We start from the raw sequence: 25,547 nt of genomic DNA on the forward strand, positions 1-25,547 counted from the left end.
ATGCTACAGATGATATCGAAACAATTACATACATTTAAACCATAATTCAAACATTTATAATCAACACATTTTATAATTATGTTATACAATCTTTTCCAGAACTTATCGAGCTTACGAAAGCTCATTTACAAACCTGAGCTTGCAAATAGACTAAATTGCACTATTTTCAAAATTTCTATAATCGTTATCGATACCTCCATATAGGTACCAATACCATTTTTAGCTAAGATGTTTAGAAAAATCTTAACAAAATATCAACTATCGATGTCTGTCATAAAGTACCAATACCTATTTTATAAAGTATCGATACCTATTCCAGTATGGATACTATTTTACTGTTCGATGTTTTGCAAAAAAAATCAAACAAAAACATATGTATCGATACCCTCGTAAAGCATCGGTACCCAAATATAGAGTATTGATACTTTATTCCGGTATCGATTCCATTTTGGGTTCAAAGTTTCAAAAATTTAAGAAAAAATTGGTAAAGTACTGATACTCATTTCTGAGATATCTATACCTCAAGGCAATGAAGTAAAAAAAAAATCTGCATTTTAGTACCTATTTCAAGCCAACTCATTAACTTAATCAAATGGTGCAAAAATACACCTTAAACCTACATAAAAACTAGTCCAAACCATATCTAGACATTTCATCTTACTCAATTCACAACATTCAAACCAATATGCCATCATTTGGCACCCAATATATTTGATCAACTTATTCAAGTTCACCTTGTAACACCCTATACTCGACCCGATTGTCGGGTCCGGGTACTGGGTGCTACACTAACCTGAATAACTTAACCCATTCCTATTTCGGATTCAATACATACTTAGGCAACTTAAACCTTCAAATTTTCTTTTTAACATTTATACACACATCATATTAGTTCTAAATTTTTACAATCTGAGTGGTTTAATGATTCAACATCTATTTACAATTTACAATTTGACTCCGAGTAGGCTTAGTCAACTACAACCTGGAGGCGTGGCCTCTGTGGGTGCCCCTCTATGTATATGAAAAGCTATTGCTCCCACTTACTTTGGTGGAATCTAGATTGGTCCCTCTTGATTTTTTTGAGTCTTTATCTAACCTGCATTCAAGCAGAGATTTTATAAGTTCGAAAAAACTTAGTGAGACTTGTACAAAATACGTATAAGACTGCATAAATCTTAAGAAGTTGAGATTTCCAGTTCAGGATTAAACCCCTTGAATTTTGTAGGAGAATTTGGGAACTTCATTGACAAGACTCATGCCTTATGCACTCTGAGCCATTTATTGGTGAACTTAGACCCTAGTTTGATCTTGACCATGTGCTCTTTTAGGTCTCACCTCAATTATCAATGTTGCACCTCCCTGATGCTTGTATCCATTGCTTTCTAACTGGTGATGCTAGGTGTTTGCTCAATTGATTGCCATTACTACGGTCTTTACCATAATACAATACCTTTACATTTTTTGGAGAACTAGTGCCCACAATGTAGCACTCTAGTACCGCTCTTTCAGTCTATTCCTTAAATAGGCTTTATTAGACATAGGTTTCCTGCCTTTAGTAGATCAACAAGAACTTTACCGTTGTTCTTTTTTTTTCTCATGGTCCTGACGATCTTCCACTTTCCACTATACTCTGATGGACTTTACTGGTCATTTGGCCTTGAGCAGACATTTCCTTCTATGAAGACTCTTATCGACCTACCCAATCTTTCAGCTAACTCTTTGTTGACTTGCAAATTATGACTGTATCCTTTTATAGCCTATTCCATGTCTGTTTCAACCATGTAGGATCCGTAGCTTCCCTGGCGGACTCGTTTTGACGTACATTATGTATACCTCATTATCTAAGGAGTCTCTTCCTCTTTTCACCCTAACTAGGCTGAGACAGTTTTTTTGCCCCACTTATCATTGCCTTTGGCAAATTCTCTCAATATCATGGTGGTTTGTGTTCTTTAGACGCACCAAGCTCATTTTTTCTTGTGACTTATAGCACCAATCACACAACGAACTCTAGCTTAAACCTCGGCGTCTCTCTTAGTATACTGATCCCGGACTTCCCCAGTGTACCCCATATTTTATGTCCTAGAGGACTTCCCAATGTTAATTGTCCCGGCGAACTACCCCGTGTTTAGTGTTCCAACAAACTCCATATGCTGCCATAGCTGAGACATGGTTTTACACATTATTCCCCATGTTTAATGTCCTAGCAGACTACCCCATGTTTATTGTCCCAGCGGGCTCTATATGCTACCATAGCCAATCCATGGTTTTACACATTAAATCTCATTTAAGGTGATGCCTTGAAAGACCTTACCACCATTGCGGTGTCGCACCATAGAGTCTGCTGATCACTGTCACGATGTTGCTCCATGGAACCTAATAATCATATCACAGTGTCGCTCTAGAGAGCCAATCAATATCATTCCATTTCTTTTTGACCTTGGTTCTCAAACACTACAGTGTCCCTTTCGCAAGGCCTAGACCTTCGCACATTACAGTTTACACCCAATAATGTTGTATGGTGAAATCTTAATGGAATACTATTTCCCTATTCATCCGCCCATACATCCAGTTTTCCATAAATACCTTGATGCTCGAACACTAAAATGTCTCCTTCGTAAGGCCCGGGGCTTCATACATCATGGTTTGCACCCAACAACTCTAACAACCCGTTTTCAGTAAAATTGAAACAGTGGTTTCGGGACCACAAATTCGAGTTCGAAAGGAAAATTATTTTAATAATATTGTATGGTCTGAATTATGATAGGAATGTCATAAAAAAAATTTCGTTAAGAAAATTTTACCGATTACATGTTTAATTGATAAAAGGTCCAAATTGCATGAAATGCAAAAGTTGAGTTCTAGTAGCTATAAGCATCAAATAGTTGTGGAATTCAAAATTAGAGGTCCTTATATGGAAAATAGACCATTAAGAGGAGTTAGTAGATAAGTATGATGATTCATCCATGGAAACTTAGGAAAAGAAAATGATAAAAATGGAAAGATGAAAAATAAAGATGATAAATAATAAAATAAATCAAAATATCATCATTTATCATCTTTCCTAACAATTAAAAGACATGGAAACCCTATTTTGAAGCTTGAAGATAGACAAGCTTACTTTGGCTCAATTAAGTGAGTATTCAAGTCTCGTTTTTTGTTTCCAAGATCGTAATAGCTTAATTTAGTTATCTTGGGAATTAATTTGCAAAGTTATCAAAGTATTAGGGTTTTGATATGGATGAATATAGGTGAATTATGAAGTTTTATGGTAGAAAATGAAAGGTTGTTGATAGATAAACAACTTTTGTAAAGGGAATTTTGATGAAATTATGATTTAGGGACTAAATTGAAAAGTTGTAAAATTTATAGAAAAATTTTAAATTTTATGAAATACATGGGCTGCTATTGTGACATGTAAAATCAGCTAGGCTTGGAATAAGGATTAAATTGCATGAATTTTATTTTTCGAGCCTAGGGACGAAATCATAATTAAATAAAAGTATAGGGGCAAAATGGTAATTTTTCCTAAGATGTGAATTGAATTGAATATGAATTGTATTAAATTGAGTTAAATTTACTCGTATAGATCCGGATAGACAAAATATAGAATTAAATCAAGGAAAAAAGAAAGTGTCGGATTAGTAGACAATAAATCAACGTCACTTGTCAAGGTAAGTTCATGTAACTAAATTGTGTATATTTATATGTTTGAATTGAATGTTGTGTATGTGAATTGTGAAATTTCTATTTATATGAAATTGATTACATATACAAAATAAATGTTAAGTTCTGTTTGAATAGATGAAATTTCGATGGATACAGGGTTTCCAAATTGGTTGTAGTCCTGCATATGTTGCGGACACACCACAGCTCGAAAGAGCGTCTAGTTATTAGCCCTCTTGAGCTTCCCGTCATATGGTTCTTGCGAGCTTCCCATAAATAGCTCTTCGGAGAATCTCGGTCGGTTATGATCCTGCATGTGTTGTGGACACACCACAGCTCTTATGAGCATCCCGATATATGGCTCTTCGGAGCTTCCCGATTAAAGGCTCTTTGAGAGCTTCCTAATTAATAGCTCCTCAGAGCTTTCCAATATTGGCTCGCTTAAACTTCCTAATATATGGCTATCTGGAGCTTTCCGATTAATGGCTCTTCGGAGCTACCTGTTATTGGCTCGCATGAGCTTCGTGATTATGACTCTTATGAGCTTCCCGTTATATAGCCCGGATAAGCTTCCCGTTATGTGACTTGAGAGAGAGAGCTTCCTGTTTATGTGCTCGTATGAACATTCTTGACTATGAATTGATGAATAATACAAGAATTGACAGATTATAGTTTTGTACACTTAGTGTGTACTACTCATGTATCCATTGATATTTTAAATGATTCAACGGGAAAAGTTCTGATATGGGACAATCTGAGTTCAAGATGAATTATTATGGAAATATTCTTGAAATACATGGATATAATTGTATTTGTTACAAGGACACATGATGAGGAAAGTGTATGAATATAGAAATTTGATTATTTGTGAGCTCATACATGTTTCTTGATATTTATATGAAATACATGACTAACATGATAGTTGAGGATATGTGTTTAGGCTTTTAGCCAAGTTTTTTGGAATATGTTTTATATGATTATCTTAAATGTGAAATAATGGTAAGTTAAATTCCATGTTATACGAACTTACTAAGCATTAAATGCTTACTCTGTTTTATTTTTTTTATAGTAATTTGGAAGCTCGTTGGGTTGGAAGCTTGGTGGAGATATCTCACATTATCCACCGGCCTATTTCAGTACAAATATAAAACTAATTTTGGTTGTAACGGCATGTATAGGCTAACTTGGCCAATGTTGACATATAAATGTTTTGGTTGTAAATAGCTATTGGAATGGCTTATAAGGAATATGTTTTGATGTATATATAAGTAGATTTATCATGTCTGAAAAAAGTGAGTTGATTATGCAATTATGCATTTGGTACCTAGGTAAATATGAGTAATAGAATGATATAATGATAAATTGTCACTTGAGGTTCTTAAGAGCACATTGGTTGTATGTGGTAATATATCATGTTCAAGACATGATTTTGGCATGTTTTGAGTATTATGATAGGGTTTGTAAATGTGCAATTTGTGGTGATAGATTGATGCCAAAATTGGGTGAGAAATATGGCCTAGAAGTGGCTTTATTTTTTCTACACGAGCGTAGACACGAGTGTGTGTCTCAGCTGTGTATGACACATGGCCTAGCATATCGGCGAGTGTTTTAGCCGTGTGTCCCTTGCATCTTAAAATTTCAAAATAGAATGCTCAGAATTTATCACACGGCTTGGAACAGGGGCGTGTGGCTTGGCTGTGTGACCCCTGCACCTATTTAATGAAAATTATTATGTTCGCACAGCCTAGCACACGGGTGTGTGACTTAGCCGTGTGACCTAAGTCAGAGAGTTACATGGGTATGAACATGTGCTGGGAAACGTCTGTGTGTCCTATTTTGAATGTCCACACGGCCCGACCAAACGGGCGTGTGCCCTCTGCATTTAAGAAAAATATTGACATTTTGCGAAAAATTCTCTTGAATACCCGGTTTAGTCTCGACTTATTTCCAATGCATATTTTGGGATTCGAGGGCTCTTATAAGGGACATTATGATTGATTATGATTAGTTTCTGATATGAATTAGAAATGGTATAAAATGTCTATATTTGATTTATAAATTTTGGTAATGCTCCGTAACCCTGTTTCGGCGACGGATATAGGTTAGGGGTGTTATAATAACACTGTATGACAACATACAAAAACACTATTTCACATATCCTAACTTCATCTAACCCATCAATAATTTTCTTCCGTACTCCATAATTTATAAGCACACAGGCACATACATATGGTCATATAAACATAATAACATGAAGCACGCCAATCTTAGATATGTATTACTGCACCCATTCTATGCATTCTAACACACATGCGGATACTCAATTACCTATTCAACCTTGTGCATACATAAAATTTTCAACAATAGAAATCCTACATTATCACAGACCTGATTTGAACTTAATACCAATTCTTACCAACCATTCGACATCCCATAAATGGGGTATAAAAACTCACCTAAATTTCCCTTATTCCTGTAAGCTTAGCTTGTCCAATCAGTAGAGTCCTCTTTCGTTTTGACAGCTAAGCACGACAACCACTTATTGGTTAAACTAGAGGTGGTAAGTCCTTTAAAACCCGTAATCATTAATTGTACAAAACTTTTTAAGAATCTGTACTATATTTATTCCTTCAATCCACAAGCATCAAGAGCTAAGGAAACTTACCATTTCCCAAATTTCTCTACTTTTAGACTTGAAATCACACGATGACCTCAACATGCAGAGCTTTCTTCTATTACATCTTCTCCTTCTTCGGTACAATTAAAGAAGACAATGCTTTAGAGAGAAAAACTAGTAAAAAAAATTGAGAAAATTTTGTCTCGATGTATGCCCATATATATATTCCTTTAGCACGATTTTTATTGACCAATACAACTATTTATCCTTAATTATTTTGTCTCCCATAATGGAATCACTCGGTTCCATCCTAACTAAACTAGAATTAAAATCCAATTATTTACTCATCAGTCACAATTTTTCCCAAAATTCCAGGTAAAGTATGCTAATTTTCCACGAGTTCAATTTTGTCCCCAAATTCCCCTAAACTAGAGTTCATTTAGGAATTTGAGTGGATAGCCCCCAACCCTTAAAGAAAATTTTGTCATAGAAATTTCTTTTTTACCTAAAATTTTAAGGCGGGCTCCAAACTAGTTTTCCCTTGTCTCAGATAATTGTCTGTATGCCTAGGAGCAGACACCTCTACTATCTTCAATTTTCACAACGCGACACTAGCACTTATAAATTCATCTTGAACTTATTTCGTTCAAACAAAAAATCTATCCTTACTCTATATAGGGTAGTCAACTACACAAGGATTATTTCATAATCATTCTGGCAGATTCTTACTTACACCATGGGCCCGACGTTTTGCTTCGCACAATAATAGTGGGGGATTTTTAGATTAACATAGGTCATATGGTGGGTACTTGATAAATGACTAGCTTTGGCAGACCTTCCTGCTTTTCAGGTTATCGAGAGGTTTAAGAAAACTCTCTCTGACTCAACAAGTGTCAAATACGGATTTAAGAATTTGAATTGTTTACTTCAAATTAACCAAACTTCCTTTAGACGCTTGACTATTTAAATCAGGACACAGGGGAGGGAGGTCTTTCATCTAAAATTATTCTTAAACTCCTTATTGACTAAGTTTCCTTCTAAATCCCTAGTTTTTCTCTTGGTTGTCTTCGATGTCCTTATCTGAGTTCCTCTTCTTTTCTTTCTTTAACCACTTCTAAGCAAGTTTTGTAACTAATTTCTTAAGTCTTTTTTGTTTCTTTCATTATCCCCTTGAAATGATTATAATCAAACATAGTTATCGTACGAGTAGCAACCATCGCGATAGTGATAGTAAGAGGGACCATGGCGGTGACAAAATGGTGATAGGGTTAGACCCAACAACCGCATGGTAGTACCTTAATGGAAACCTGATAAGTGATAAAAGAAACATATTTTAATCTCATTCTTAATGCGTTTTTGGATGATTAATTATGAAATTAGTGAATTTGATGCTCCTAATCCTTTAAATTCATGTTTCTATACTTGGAAGAGCATTTAGGAGTGAAAGGAGTAAAAAATGAGCTAAAATTGGACAAATAGAGCTCTTTTCAAGAGCCACACGGCTTGGACACACTCCCGTGTGAGCCACACAGGTTGGACAAACAACCATGTGCCAGACTGTGTCGATTTCGCAACTTGAATTCCAAATGCATGGAAAAACGTAATTTTTAGGCTTTTTGAGCATTCTAAAGTCTATAAATACTAATTAGAAGAAGAGAGAAGGGAGCCATCAGAGAAGATCGAAGAAAACACTCGAAGAACGCCATTAGGAGCAAACTCTGAAGCGGATCTCTATAAAGATTGAAGATCTCCTTTTAATTATTCTTGAAGTTTTTATGGGTTTCTTTATTTCTTGAGTTTTTTTTTTACTTTGAGATGTTTTTATACACAATTATGAACTAATTCCTTAGATACCTAGGGAAGATGAAACCTATGATGAATTCTATTATTTAAATTTTGTTTTACGCGATAAATACTTAATTCTTGTTATCAATTATGTGTGGTTATTTCTTGTTTTAATATTTCCGGGATATTAATTCATGTTCAATGTGCTTAATCAGAGGAGTAAAAGTCCCTGTTTAAGAATAGATCTAACATAATTGAGTGGAGTTGTATGCAATCTTAGAAATAGGACGACATAAATCTACCAGATTAGATTCAAATCTAATAGGGGAATCCATAGATTGAGTTAATGCGACAATAGAAGTTTTAATTAAAAAGAAGTTTCAGTTAATCAACCTAGAGTTAGTTACTTCTACTCTAGAAAGAGATTTTAGCATAATTTAGTGATTTCTATGGATCAAGATACCAAGTGAATAAATCATTTAAATCAAATTAATAATAATAGATGAAGTCTAGGTGGATTATTTCCTGGGTATTATTTCTCTCATTAGTTATTATTCGTTTATTTTTCCCGATTCATTCATTGTTGAGTTCTTAGTTAAATTAGTTTAGAAAATTTAGCTTAGAACACATCACTCCAATTTGTCGGCTAAATAATAGGAAAATAATAATTACTAATACTTTTAGTCCTCGTGGATATGATATCTCTACTCACCGTAGCTATATAATTGTTTGACAGGTACTCTTGCGTTAGTTGTATTTTAGTTTAGTCACATAAAACATACACATCAAGTTTTTGGCGCCGTTGCCGAGGATTAAAATATTAGGAACACTTGATTTTTATTATTTTAGCCATTTTTTTTATTTTTATAAGTTTTGTTTTTAGTTTAATTTATACATTCTATTTTTTCTTTTATTTGCTTTTGGCAGGTTCTTTTGGTTTATGACTAGAAGGAACTTGTCGTGACCATTACTTTTCGATTGTGAAATTGAAAGTACTACTCTCAGAAATCGTAGAGAAGCAAGGCAGGGTCAAAAATTTATAGTAGACGAACAAGAGCACAACATCATTACTGAGGAGATGGGTGATAATCAGAATATTTAGCGACCTCCTGTTATTGTTGCAGCTCCTGTTCCTTGTACTATGTACAATTATGCCTAACCCACTCTGACTGGGGTTGAATCGAGTATTGTGCTACCGACTATTACTGCAAATAATTTTTAATTGAAGCTGAATACAATTCAGATGGTACAACAGTATGTTCAGTTTGACGATTTGCAAGACGAAGATTCAAATACTCAATTGGCAAATTTTTTAGAAATTCGGGGCATTTTCAAAATTAATGGCGCCACTGATGACGCTATTCGCTTACGGTTATTCCCTTTCTCATTGAGGAACAAAGCAAAACAGTGGTTAAATTCTTTACCACGAGGTTCCATTACTACATGCGCTCAAATAACCGAGAAATTTCTGCTAAAGTATTTCCCACCGGCTAAAAAAGCCAAGTTGAGGAATGATATCTCTTCCTTTGTTCAGATCGATTTAGAGACTTTACAAGATGCATGGGAGAGATACAAGGATCTATTGAGACGGTGCCCTCATCATGGGTTACCTCTATGGTTATAAGTACAAACCTTTTACAATGGTTTGAATCCCTCAACTAGGCAGTTAATCGATGCAGTAGCCGGTGGAACACTAAACAATAAAACACCCGAAGCAACTTATGAGTTTTTAAAGGAGATGGCACTGAATAATTATCAATGGCAAGTGATGAGAACAAAGCTGATGAAAGCAGCCAGTGTTTTTAATTTAGATACAGTCACCATGTTATCAAACCAAGTAGAATTAATAAATAAGAAAATTAATGGTTTATATCCTTCTATGCAGGTAAATCTGGTGATGCAATGCGATACAAATGGAGGTGGAATGAATAATCCAGAATGTTTACCTTCAGTCGTAACATAGAGAACGAGCAAATCAATTATAGGGGTAATAATTCTAGGCCTCAAGATAACCCTTATAGTAATAACTATAATGCAGGTTAGATGAACCATCCCAATTTCTCTTGGGGTGGTTAAGGAAATCAGAGAGCACAACCCCTTCAAAGCTTCCAACAACCACTTTATTAGCAAGAGAAGAAGCTGAATCTTGAGGAAATGTTGAAAAGTTTATCTTGATGTCAGAAACTCGTTTTTAAAACACTGAGGCAGCATTGAAAAATCAGCAAGCATTGATTTAAAGGCTCAAGAACCAAATAGGTCAACTTGCTAAGTTAATTTTGGAAATACCACAAGGTAGCTTGTGTAACACCCCTTACCCGTATCCGTCGCCGGAACAAGGTATGAGGTATTAACAAATTATAGTATATACTATTAAACAAAACCCAACAAAAATATGGCGTGCAATTTGATCATTATAACATATGCCATTAACAATACAAACCAACTTCAAAGGTTTCGTACAAAATGATTAGTTTGATACTATAAGTAGTAATTTGAACCTAGACAATTATGACACGCAACAAAATAACTAAGTCTACTATACATGCCATATTTCAAAATGTTGAGTTCAGATACCAAGAGTATTGATAGTGCGGGCGGATCTTCTACGATCTCTGACTCCTGTGCTAGCTGGACGACACTATAAGACAAAGGAGAGAAAAGAAAGTAAGCTTATAGCTTAGTAAGTAAGTATATAAATAACAAATAAGAAATCTAATATGTTTACAACATAACTCAATTATATCATATTTTTAATTTTATTGTTTACTCCAATTTGATCAAGCTGTCCCTCCTGCGTCATGATCACTAAATAAATCATAACTCGAGTTACGAAACTCGAAATTAAAATTCATAAAATTTCCCTGAATCTAGACTCATAAAAATTCTTACTAATTTTTTTCTAGAATTTTTGGTTCAGCCAATTAGTACAGTTTATTAGTTAAATTTCCCCTGTTACACAGCTCAACTGATCTGGCATCTGTTCATTACGAATTGAATTTCTCTCAGTAAAAAATTCAAATAACCATGAAACCTATTTCATTTGAAACGAGACTCAATAAGGAATTTAGGCATATAAACTATATTTCTTAATTTGTTTTGTAAAATTTTTAATGATTTTTCAAAGTTGAAACAGGGGATTACATAGTCATCCTGAGCAAGTCTCACACAATTGTAAATATCTCAAAATATAGAATTCCTTTGCTTTCTCTATTTCTTTTATATGAAAATATAGTCATTAAGCTTTAATTTCACATCTCATTCAACCTCTAATTAAATTCCTTCTATTTTTGGTGAATTTTCAAAATCACGTCACTGCTACTGTCCAAAACAGTTTTAATGCTAATTTCATTCTTTCACACATTCTTTATACTAACCTAATTTTAACTTACATATACATATATACTACAAATCATTTTCATCACATTTCATACATCACAAGTGTAGGTCTATGACTACAATGTCACCACAAAACCATCCCGTTGAACAATTCGGAATAATCCTCGATACTTGATAGTTTCAGCACATAGCCCCACCATCATATCTCATTTAATTCGGCTCTCTTGTACACATGGTGAACACTTAGTACCACTCATGCGACCTAGCCAATTTATCTCGTAGCTCTCTTGTCTACATGGTGTCCTTCACTTGGAATCACTCATGCGACCTAGCTACATTTATCTCTCACGTAGCTCTCTTGTCTACATGGGATACATCCATTATCACACATGTGACCTAGCTACTATATAGTATCTCGTAGCCTTCTTGTACACATGATGTGCACTCGGCAACATACATGTGACCTAGCTACGCTCCCTCTATTTTATTCGATTTTTCCGAATATTCAACCGGGATCTTTCTCTCTATTATTTATTTCCATTCTTTCAATAATCAGTTTATACTTCAACATCAGCTAATATATATAATAGGCTGAAATATAAAAATTTAAATGAAATTAATGTATTATTTACATACAAACTTACCTCGGTCAAAATATGGGAATTTTGCAATTTAGTCCAAAACTTTCTCCTTTCCCCATTCGAGGTCGATTCCACGACTTTCTTGATCTATAACAATATATTTAGTTCATTTAACACTCAAACTATTTATTTTAATAAAAAAATCACATTATACAAAAATTACATTTTTGCCCCCTAACTTTTACAAAATTATGATTTTTCCCCAAGGCTCGGAAATTTAATTTCAGCCCTTATTCTTATGTTTAATGACCTACTGATCATTTTTCTCTTCTATGGTAACATCAAATTCTCACTCTAACACATAGTTATGAACAATAGGTATTTTTTATCGATTATGCCGTTTTGCTCGTTTTCATTAAAAATCGCTTAGAAAAGATCGTTCCCCTAACTTCAAACATTCATAGTCTACCATCAAACAAAAAAATACATGCCTATCATTCATGGGTAAATTTTTAAACATAAACCCTAATTCAAACTAATGCTACGAGGATTTCAAAAATGTGAAGAACATTATAAACGAGGCTTGAATTCACTTACTATAAAGCTTGAAAGTTGAAGAAACCCTAGCTATGGAGGAGAGCAATTTTTGGCAGCAACTAATGAAGATGATAACCAATTTTGTGTTATTTTTCCCATTTATTTCATTTAATATACAAATGACCAAAATGCCCTTACTACTAAACTTTCAAAAAAATTCCCTCCATGTCCAACTTTTGTCCATAACTTAAGAATGGGTCAAATTTCTATTTAAGACCTCCTAATTAATATCCCAAAGCAATTTCATACTAAAAACTTCTAAAACACGAGTTTTACAATTTATTCGATTTAGTCCCTATTCTCAACTTAAGCGCGAAATGCACAGAATTTCATCACGAAATTTTCATGAAATCATGAAATCATATCATAAACCCCAAAATAATTATAAAACGATTATTTCTATCTCAGATTTATGGTCACGAAACCACTATTCCGATTAGGCCCTAATTCGGGTTGTCACAGCTTGCCTAGCAATACTGAAACTAACCCAAAGGAGTAGCTTCATGCAATTACTGTTTGAGACAAATAAGGGTTAGATGAATTTGAACAAGAACCAAGGCAAGAAATTGTAGTGAACAATGATGAGGCTGTGGAAGATAGGAAAGAGCAAAAGCCGGTTGTTAAAGAATATAAACCTCGAGTTGTAACATCCCATTTTTAGGGTTAATAGGAATAGTGGTTTCGGGACCACAAATCTGACATCAAAAAATTTATTTTATTATTATTTTAATATTTACAGCATGATATTAGATTTGTGGGAAATTTTCATGAAGTAATTTTACCGTTTGAGTGGTTAATCCGATAAAAATAACTAAATCGCGTAAAGTGCAAAAGTTGTGTTCTATAAGCTAAAGGTGTCAAATAGATATAGAACTTTAAAGTGAAGGTCCTTATGTGGCAAATAGCCCATTTGTGAGTTATTGGATGATAGTGGAGTGGCATTTGGTGTAATTTCAAATGTTTTAAAAGGTTTCATAGGTAAATAAGTAATTAAAGTTAAAACTAATAAAACCAAAAGCCATATTTATTTCTATCATCATCCCCACTGAAAATTCAACCTAAAATCAGCCATGGGGGAAGCTTTTGGTTCGGCCAAGCTTCAAATGCTTGATTAGGTACGGTTTTAGCTCTGTTTTTGATGATTTTTACTTTTTTTTTTGAGATCGTTGCTTCGTAATCTAGCTAGCCCGTATCTCCGTTTTCAAAATTGTTAAAGATTTTTTGAGATGCCATTGATGAATATTCATGCTTTTTGATGATTGATGATGAAATATAGAAGTTAGATGATAGTTTTACATATTTTACAAAGTGATTTTGGGTAAAAATTCAAATTTTAGACTAATTTGTGAAATTATGAAATTATGTGGTTAAACGTATGAATAAAGTGAAAACATGGGCTGATATATGATTGGGTAATATTTGGCTAAACATGGGATTGTTTAAATTTCATGAATTTTATATTTTGTGTTAATGACTAAATTGCAAAAATGGGAAATAATAGGGGCAAAAGTGTAATTTTCCAAAATGTGTAAATTATGTTAAATTGAATGAATTAATGATTAAATGAGTAATTTTTTTATTATATAGTTTGAGAAAAAAATGAGATTCGGATCTAGAACAGGGGAAAACAAAGTATCGGATTAGTCAACCTAATTCGTCGTTACAATGAACGAGGTAAGTTCATATGCAAATAAATATCTTTAAATTGAATTATATATGTTTACTTGCCATTGAATTGTTATGAATGTGGAATGAGTAAAAACGATCAAGAACAATGAAGTTTCAATATTCGAATGTTCTGTACGAACCCTAAGAATAGTATAGGATACAAATGTCATGACATTAGGTTACCGAGATGTGATTACATGTAAGACCATGTCTTGGACATTGGCATTGTATAGCGATTATGTGTAAGACCATGTCTAGGGCATCGGCATCGTTAATCGATTACGTGTAAGACCTTTTCTGAGACAGTGGCATCAATTTGTGATAACATGTAAGACCATATCTTTGATATGGTATTGTACGAGCTATACGTGATTACCGAGTATCCTTAACAATTCCAAGTGGTTCAACGGGCATAGGCAAGACAAGAATTACAGTATGGTTGGAATAAGTAATACAGGTACGTACAGAACTTATGTGAGAATTGAATGAAAGTAAACTGTTGAGTTCATATTGTATTATGTATATTAAATAAGAAAGAATTGTGAATAAGTATGTTTCATGTCAAAATGTGTTTATTTGACTATAATGAAGTATATGTTGAATGTTATGTGAGATATGAATAATAGTTGTTTTAACTAAATATACACATGACAATCAACTAATAAGACCATAACCAAGTTATGGCACATGAAAGAAAAACCATGGCAGGACCTTGGCAATATAAGTGTAAGACCATAGTTGGAAAATGGCATCGGAAAATTGATGAATTTGTATCATAAGTACTTATAAACTAGAGAGGTTTGATAAGGGTAGGGGTGATAAATAGAAAGGTATCAGTACAGTTATGTATGGAAAACTACTCAAGTATAGAGTTATATGAAGTTGAGAACTTGCGAAGGAGGACATGAATAATTTGATGTTAGCTCATGAACTGATGCTTTAAATGTTAATGATTTATCTATTTCGAATTTCTATATAAATGTTGTGATCATTTTAGCTTACATACTAACTTACTAAGCTGTGAAGCTTACTTTGTGTTATTTTTCTATGTTTTATAGTGTCTCAAATGTTCGCTCGGGTGAGGAGTCAACGAAGATCGTATCACACTATCCGACTATTGATTTTCGGTATTTTACACCTTGTGGCTTGGTTTTATGGCATGTACAGGTTAGTGAGTTGATGATATTTTTTAAATTTTAATATAGTCATGAGATTTAGCTTGCTTTTGTTGGAAATGTTGGTATGTATTTGGCCATTTAAGTTGGTTTAAATTATGTGTTGGATAAGTATTATATGTGATGTATATAATGTCTTGTGTTTTGACATTGTTTGCCATGGTTGTTGATATGACTAAATGGTTACTCATTTGGTTAGTTATTAATGCTTGAGGAATGATATATTATGGTATGATTATAGATGATGATAAGACGTGTTTTGATACATGATATAGATGATAATTAGATGAGTAAAGGCATTTAGTAGTTATGTGAGATTGATGATTGTGACATATTGATTTGATATGGTTTTGAATATAGAATTGAGTAATTGAAATGGTTGTGGATAGATGGCATGTTATATGTATGAAATAGCATATTTTGGTTGAAAAAATGTGTATTGAAATGGTACCAAATTGGCTGCTATGTGTGCATGAGAGAAGGGTGGCAAATTGGCTTTATAAATGGCCTATTTTTGTCCACACGGGCAGAGACACGGGGGTGTGTCTCAGCTGTGTGCGACACATGGTCATGCTACACGGCCGTGTGCCCCCTGAGGTACCCTTCGAAATTAAGTCAGTATACCCTATAGGTTTGACATGGCCTAGACATATAGACGTGTCTACTGGCCATGTGTGGTACACGGGTTGGTACATGGCGAGTGGCCGGCCGTGTGGCCAAGTCAGTAACCTCCCTAATTTTCCCACGGCCACGGCACACGGGTGTGTCTCCAGCCTTATGGTGCAGTCAGTATGTATGCCCTGATTTCACACAGCCTGTGACACGAGCGTGTCTGGTAGCCGTGTGAGGCACACGGCCTGTTCACACGGGCGTGTGACCCTTAAATGTTTAAAAATTTTCTAGGTTTCCCAAAGTTTGGAAATGTTATCGGTTTAGTCCCGAACCACTTCTAAGCATGTTATAAGGTCTCGTAGAGCCTTACAAGGGACATTGTGAATGTTTTGAATGGATTTTGAGTATGAATGAATAAATGTATGTGAATGAGGTGTGTTATTCGATAATGCCTCGTAACCCTATTCCAACGACGGATACGGGTTAGGGGTGTTACACGAGTGCCATATCCTAACGCGATGAAGAGAAACCACACAAATGAACAATTTCTTAAATTTCTCAAACTCTTAAAAAAATTCATATTAACTTACCATTTGTTGAAGCTCTTTCGCAGATGCCAAATTACATCGAATTTTTAAAGGAGCTATTTGAAAACAAAAGAAAGTTAGACAATTCATCGACTGTGGAGCTCAATGCAGTTTGCTCAGCCATTCTCCAAAATAAACTACCCAATAAAATAAAAGATCTAAAGAGTTTTACGATTCCTTGTCTTATTGGTAGTTTAAATATTGATAATGCCTTAGCTAATTTAGGGGCCAATTTTAATGTCATGCCCTATAAATGTTTAAACAATTAGGTCTTGGGAAACCCAAACATATTAGGATGAATATTCAATTAGCGGATAGAACCATCAGATATCCTAAGGGTGTTATTGAGGATGTGCTTGTTAAAATAGATAAATTCATATTCCCTGTTAACTTTGTTGTGTTGGACATGGATGAAGGTAGTGAGGTACCTTTAATTTTAGGACAACCCTTTTTAGCCACAACTAGGACTATTATCGATGTTGGTATGGGTGAATTAGTGCATCGTGTAGGTGACGAAAAGATTATTCTCCAAGCACATGATTCTGTGAGAGTATCTAATGATCGAGATGATTTTAAATATTCTGTTAATATGTGTAACCATGTGGCTCAACCTTTTTTGCAGGAAATCCCTCGAGAAAACATGATGGAGCTATGTTACCATCAAGGTGATAGAAACCGAACAACATATGAAGAGAGAATGTTACAACTCGATGAACTAGATGAATGACGAGTACATGCTAAGGAGAAAACGAAAGAACACAATGAAAAGTCAAAGTGACGCTATGACGAGCATGTGTTGAGAAAGAACCAATTTAAGGTTGGGGAAAAAGTACTGCTAGATAAAACGGATTCACGATACTGAATGTCTTCCTATACGATATAGTCAAGGTAACTCATTCTGAGTTCGACACATTAATGGAAAATAATAGTCGACTTAAACCTTATCTTGGTAGAAAAACTGATAATGAGGAAGAGGAGCTTTGGCTCCAAGAATAATCATAACCGTTCGCATACAAGCTAAATCGAGCTTAGACTCTAAATAAGCGCTCTCGGAGGCAACCCGAGTGTTTAACACTCTGCTAATTCTTTTAATTTTATTGCATGTTATTTTTAAAATTAATTAAATTAATTTTTAAATTTTAAAAAATATGTTTTTGACCCACATGACCTGGACATATGGGCGAGTCCTTCTCCGTGTGAGTCGTGTGACTTAATTTTTCCAAAAATTGATTGTTACCCGGCTTAAGGTGCTCTACACGGCTGTGTGGCACACACGACCTGGACAGATGACATGTCCAAGGCCACGTGAGTACTGGAGTTATTTTTCAAATTTAATTACAAGTCAAAGAGTTACACAGGCCATAGACACAGCCGTATGTGAGACACGGCCTGTCATATAGGCGTGGGAGAAGCGAAGGCATAGCACACACGACCATGTGTGCCATACAACTAGAACACACAGGCATGTCTGAGGTTGTGTGAACACTGGGCTTTGAATTTCGAATCACACGGGATGAGGGAGCCCACACGAGTAAGTGACATGGTCGTATGGCCCAACACAGGCCTAAACACGACCATGTCCCCTTTTTTAACTAAACCTTAAATTTTATTTCTCTTTCACTTTGTCTTATTCTTCTCTCCCAACCTAGCCGCCGCTTGCCCAAAACTTCCCCTCACCATTTCGGCCACTGTCTGAATGCCTCTTTTTCTTACCATCGTCTTACTTCTTACTTCTTACTTCTTACTTCTTACTTCTTTCCCCCTTTCTTCTTACTTCTTCCTTCTTTCTCCTTTTCCTCTTCCCATCACAGCACCCTAACCCGTCACTTCTCACAGCCCTGGCGCCAAACAAACCCCCACCCTCCTCACCTATTTTTGGATACTACTACTGAGGCTGCTTCCCAGGTCGCACACCCCTCCAACACGATGTGGGCTTACAATGCTTCTAATAACTTAGCCACTATTTTAATTGAGAAGAGAGAAGAACCCTTCACTTCTTTTACAACTATTATAGGTAGCGTGTGTGCTGCTGATCTATTCCACCACCAGTAACCACTGGTGAGTTCTTTTATAGTTATTTGTTTCTCATATAGCTGACCCTAACTCTTATTTTGCAGGTTCCGCCCAATCTTCCACTCCGTCTCAAACTTCTAGCAGTATGGACGTGGATGTGCTCATGGAGAGGGCACAAAAGGTCATTGATACCGCTGGTACAATGGTGCAGACGAGTGGTAACAGTCATAAGAGGCTGAGGACTGAAGGGGGCTCTTGAAGTACCAAGAAAAGTAGTGGAAGTATGCTAGTCCATTGTAGATAGGTCAAGAAACCAATCAATTCTAATAGGGTGCCTACTCCCCTTGTCCTTCCTGTTGGAAAATCGAGTTTGGAAAACGCAAAAAAAAGAGAGGAATAAATTAGAGTTTAAAAAAAATCCATAACAAGAACTTGGTTATGATATCTAAAGTTATAAACACTTAATCAAAATTGTACATTTTCGATTCGTCTAAGATGAACGCTTCAACCAGGTAGTCTTCTCCTCTATCCTTAAGCTCACTTCTATTAAGTGTGAGCTCACTTCGAATTAAATTTTTTTCACAAAAATTACCGGTGGGATAATTTCATAATTTCTTTAAACTTTTGAGCCAAGTTGTAAATAAGAAAAATATCTCTAGAAATTTTCCACGAAACTTTTGACTATTTCCATGAAAATTCATTAAAACTCAAGAAATCTTTAACGAAACTTCAAAACAAGTTTTGAAACCTCTTAATCATGTCAAAAACTATTGATGAACACTTTGAAATCACATTTTTACTCGAAAATCTGAAATTCACCATTAAGGACCCTATTTTTGGCTTTCAATCAAAACATGGCCTAGTAACATTAAAAACTAATGGGTAGATGATTGCTTACCTTTGATGGAAGAAAAATAGACTTTTATTGGAAACCCAAAAAACTCACACGTGAGGAAGATGGTGATTTCAATGAGATTTTAGGATGTTGTCTTAAAGATTTATGAAGGTTTAAGGCTTTAGGAATGATGGGAATTGAAGTAATGTAGTTTGAAAATCATTGATAAATTAGGAGAGCAAAGGAAAGCAAGGGACGACAACATTAAAGAGAAAGGAGAAAACTATCCTGAAAATAAGCTAGAAATAGGGGTTTTTAGGTTCAAATTCAAAATTTGATCTATTTGCCTCTTAAAGGCTCATAATTTTGACTTTGTTACAAATCAATCATTTTTCTAAAATTTCAAAAATTGATCTATTTGACCTTTTAAAAACTATAACTGAAAACATCACCAATATACCATGTAACATAACTCCAAGCACTCTAAGGCCATAATTCCTTAAATACCCCTAAAACTCCTAGGCCCTATTTTGTGGTGTTACAAAGATGTTTTCATTTTCACAGAACCAACGTTACTCCATGTCGAATTTTAATCGTTGCTTTTTATGGCATATATTGGATTGTAGTAGCAATATGTATAAAGGGAAAAAGTAATATTAATATGAGATGTTTTGGGTGAAAGATTAAAGGGCATATCAAATTATCAACGATAGATGGGGACAGTCATAACAAACATGAAATTTTTCTACAGTTAATTAGAAGATTATGGGATATAGTGAGAGTTTCTAGAAGTGGAACATTGATACCTAAGGACAAATTTTGAATTAGGTTATGGCTTGCCAAAACTAATAAGAACAACTCAATTGTTTCATTTTGAGTGATTTGTATCATGACAATATTATAAGAACAAATAGACAACTCAATTTACTCATTAAGTACGAGGAGATTTTATGAAAATAAAGGTTTATTTTGATTGGCTATAGCATGGAGATCATAATTCCTCTTAATTTCACAATGTGGCCTCTAAGAAAAAAAGATAAAATTTTATCAAATTATTGTAGGAGGATGCAATAAAATGCAAGATCATAAGGATAAGGATGCTTTGGCTTTAATGTATTTTCAGGATTTGTTTACGTTTTATAATCCTAATAATCTAGCTAAAGTTACAAGGGAAATATTTTAAAGGGAATATAAGGATGAGAATAAGAGCTTGACACAAGATCTTGAAAAAAAAGTGTTGAAAGCCCTTTAGGAGATGAATTTGTTGAAAATGTTGAGACCGAATGGGATGTTTATGGGACTTTTACAAACATAATTAGGATGTGGTAGGTAAGGATTCCTACATGGTTCGCAAAGCATTTAGAGAAAAACAATCTTTTGAACATCAATGCGCTTTGCTTTATGGGGTTAATGAAACAAATATTGTTCTTATTTTGAAGAAGAGTTATGTTATGAAGATTATTAACAATATGCCATAAGCATATGCAATGTAAGTTACAAAATCCTTTCAAAGATATTGGAAGATAGATTGAAAGATTATCTTTCAGGGTTTATCTCAAAAACCTAGAGAAATTAACTACTGATGGCATGATGATAGCCTATAAGGTAATACATGTTTTAAGAAAGTGATAATGTTGGAAAAAGAATTATATGGTGGTTAAAATAAATATGTGCAAAGCATATGATAGTGGTCCTTTCTTCACGAGGTAATGATATTGATAAATTTTACTAAGTACATTTCTTGGATAATGTCATGATTAAATTTTGTTTCTTACAAAGTTATGATAAATGGGTATACATCTAACATCATTATTCCAACTAAAGGACTTGAATAGAGGGATTCAATTTTTTCGTACCTCTTTCTTCTCTATGATGAAGGTTTTTCAAAATTAATAGTGGATGTTGTTCAAGAAGAGTTACTTCATGGTGTTAAGATTATCCCAGAGTCTTAATATATCTCACTTATTTTTTAATATAGGATGCTCTCTAATTATTCATGCTAAGATAGATGATCTGATTGAAATGCCCCTTTCCTTATCTAATCTCTGGGTTCGAAGCAACTAGAGTCAATTAAGCACCATACAATCATTTACACATGTGGAACGACGGAAATGTGCAAGTGTACAGAATCGCAACAAGTAATAAAGTGACAAGTAAATGTCGAGTTATTGTATGCACAGAGACTGTGCAAAGAAATATTTATGAAATGTAATTAAAAACACATTGGTGGTTGAAAATATTTTGATTTTGAGGAAGTGATTAAAAAAAATAAAATTTAACTAAGTAAAATAAAACAAAATAAAAATAAGTGTTCCAATACACGATTTCAAAAGATGGTTTTAATCAAGATGACATAGTTGTGTTAGATTAATTACATTTCTTAACTTAATATTACTAAAACAATGTTCATGTTGTTATGAATATATTCACGGCAACTTGTTAAGTATAACACATACAAACTTACTAAATTAACTAATCTCTTGAACATATCACTATGCCAATTCAAACAATTAATCAATTTAAATAAGCAAGTAAAAGATTAAGTGAAGTAACAATATATACCTACATTAAAACAGTTTAATCACAATAATCTTGCAAGTTATGCAAGGCTAATATACCGTTTAATATCGTCACTAATTTAACCCTTAGCTAACTTAGAAGATTAAACATGCGCTGATTAAGTATTGTGTCAATTAATTACAATTTCAACACGATTCATAATTAATTCATTCGTTATCTTACAATTGTAATGCAAGAATAACATAATCATGGTTTTACTTAATCAAACAATTTACCAAGACCTATAACAACACAAACATAATTTTTGTAACTTAAGTGGACAAAATGCAATCAACCTAACATGCATTAAATTTAAGCCATGTTAATTAAATTAAGAATAAAAACATAACAAATATTCATAAACATGTTCATAACAACAACAATAAAAGTTACAGGATAGGAAATTAGAATCAAATCCCCGTGTTTCTCCGAAGTCTGACTAGTTTGCTCCTCTCCTCCTTCTTCGCTCGTTCTTGTTGAACTGAGGCTTCTACAAGCACTTGAATGTTGCTACCAATGATGGTTAAAGGGCTCTTTTCCAAGAGGGGAAATCGACAAGGGAATGGAAGGGAAAAATGGGAAGCAAAAGAAGGTTTGGAAGAGAGAAAATGAGAGAGAAGTGAAGAATGAAAGGTGTGAGAGGCCTGATGAAATGTGTAGCAAATGGGGATTTTTAAGGTGGGATTTTCTGCTAAAAATAGAAAAAAGTAAGTTGCCATAGACCCCCCTTGGACGGACATACATGTGGCAAGTTTGAAGGTTTCAAACTTGCTAAATTTAGCTAGGGGCAAATCTACAAAAGCTTGATAAATGGAAGGTTTTGAATGCAATTTTAAGGAAAGTTCAAGGGCTGATTTGCAAGTCAAATAATCAGATAATTTGAGCTGATTGAGTCAGCATGTTGAACGATTTTGGACAACCCATTTGCTCGGTTGGATCAGTCTCCTGGTTTAGCACAATTTGGCCTCCTTTCATTATTTAATTAATAATAATTATTTAACCCAAAATAAATTGGATTAAAATTAAAATTAATTATATTATGCATTAATATTCATCATTTGGACCGTCTTAAGCTAAGAAATTAATTTGCCTCAACGCTTTAGCACTCGCTTCTCGGTTTTGCGCTTCTGGTAGTGTCTGCCAAGCCAATTTTCACCCTTTGTGCAAATCTGTTGAAAATAAATCAAAATTTATGAAAATTTATTATAAAATTAATTAAAATTCAATATGTTACTAATTTAAATAAAATTTAATTATTTTATAATTATATTATATTTTTCGACCAGAATTACACCGAAATTGCATGAATTTAAGTTAAATCAAAATCTCTTTAGCTAACCCAAGGTCAAATTAGGACCAAATTGTAAAGTTTTCAAATTTTCGAGTAAACGTTGCGATATCACGGTTTCCACGTCATAGCATTGTCAATTAATGAGTTATGTCACAATTCAGACATATCAATGTCGCGATGCCACTCACTATCGATCTATGTCGCGACGTTGCCCTTGTTTCGGCAATGAACACATTGATACATATTTCATGCTTTCAATTAAACACCTATATACTTTCATAAATATTTCCACAATAAAAACACCTTCATTCTATACCAATCTATACCAATTCAAGCTTGTGAACTTTTGGAATCAAACATATCATACTTATGCAATTTGGGAACCAAACACTTAAATGACCCAAACATGAATCAAACAAAGCATGCACTAAGTTATATCTCATGCTTAACATTCAAACATACCATTTTCAAACTATTCATCAACTTATCTATCCCAGCTACTTTACTTTGCAACCTTTAACATGCCAAAGTCATTCAAGTTTAAGATCATCACACATACTAGCATTGAACATGACCAAGACCATGCATCAAATAGGTCATATGTCAAGCTTTTCAAACAAGTTCAACCATAGCCACATTTACACATAACTATCAACTCATAAATGACCATTAGCATAAAAAAGTACCCTTATATACATGCCACAATATTTAGACTCAAAATGAACATAATTCTACCGTCTTGTTGATAGTATGTGCTTCACACTGATCCGGCTTGGCAAGTTCTGCAAGGTGAAGTCTCCAAGTAGGGAAAACAAATAGAATAGACATATAAATGCTTAGTAAGTTCAAATGGAAAATACTATGCTTACCTTGTTCATACACAAACATGTTAACTACCTTAGTTTTGGCATAATTTTGGCTAGGACATGACACTTAAAATAACAAGGGGAAAATAAGTATCCATGTTCATTAAACACTATAAGCAGCCTCAAAACATACCAATTCATATCACTTTCACATAACTTATCTCAATGTCATATTCTATCATTATCCATAAAAACATACCAATTTCACATAATTCATTTTCATTGTCATATTCCATTATCAATCTATAAGACTATACCAATTCCTTACAATTCACTTCAACGTTATATCAAATTATTTTATCAAAGCCATTTCATTACATTTTAAAGTTTCATATTTCAATTATAATGTTGTGCCCGATGAAATCTAAGTTCGCATGAGCATCAATTATATATATATGCATTTCCATTCCCTGTAACAATCATTTTCATATGATCATACCCTGTAACATTCCATATTTACAAGTCACACCCTATAAATGATCACATTTTTCATTTTATATAGCTTGTAGTCATTCAGATTTTCACATTTATACTCTGTACTATCTCATAGTAGTCAATTATCACATAACATCTTAATTTAATCCATTACTAGCTATATATGTCAAATTCACTAGTTTTTCAAAGCATATATATAAATCAAATTAAACATAAACAAACATATTACACAAGATTATTTAGTAAGTTCCATGTGAACTTACCTTTTTAAAAACAAAACGTGTAGATCTTTCAGGGACTAATCCACAATTTTCGTTTTTCCCTTATTAGCTCTACTTTGATTCGAATCTTGATATATATTAATATTTTGTTTAAAAAATCAATACCAGACATTTTTATACAATTTCATGATGTGCATGATCCTATATAAGTCAAGTTTTCAATTTTCCCCATATTTTACATTTTATTCAATTTAGTTCCTAAACTCAAGATAGACATAACTTTCAATTCCTAGCTTCAGATTAAAATTCAATTTCATATATTCTCATTAGGGACCTTATATTTTCTATTCCTAACATAATTTCATGACATGTTTTACATTTATTCAATTTAGTCCCTAACGTAACAAAGTTAACAAACAAGCTAAATTACTTTACAATCTAGCCATTTCCATAATCTGAGCTTAAAATCTATCAATTTCAAGCGTAATTCATCAATTAACCAACAATGAAAACTTTATAAAACTTCAACAATTTATCAAATTGGTACATAGGCTATCTAAATAAAGCTCCAATGACCTCAAATCTATAAAAATTACAAGAAAATGACTTGATTTCATTACCTAAGAAGAAGGATTTTTTTGAAGTTTTTCCAAGGCTTTTCTATGGTGTACGGTTGATGGAAGAAGAAAGATGATGAATACCACTA

At 33.8% G+C, this 25,547-nt stretch overlaps 1 non-coding gene across 1 annotated transcript; it reads right to left on the bottom strand.

The window, feature by feature from the left end:
- Positions 1-9,566: 9,566 nt before the first annotated feature.
- On the bottom strand, positions 9,567-9,673 carry LOC121208877 (small nucleolar RNA R71). The gene has a single exon (XR_005904001.1). It is a non-coding gene; the product is annotated as a small nucleolar RNA R71 (small nucleolar RNA).
- Positions 9,674-25,547: the final 15,874 nt, after the last annotated feature.

The sequence above is a fragment of the Gossypium hirsutum genome, chromosome A10 (assembly GCF_007990345.1).
Source record: "Gossypium hirsutum isolate 1008001.06 chromosome A10, Gossypium_hirsutum_v2.1, whole genome shotgun sequence".
NCBI lineage: Eukaryota > Viridiplantae > Streptophyta > Magnoliopsida > Malvales > Malvaceae > Gossypium > Gossypium hirsutum.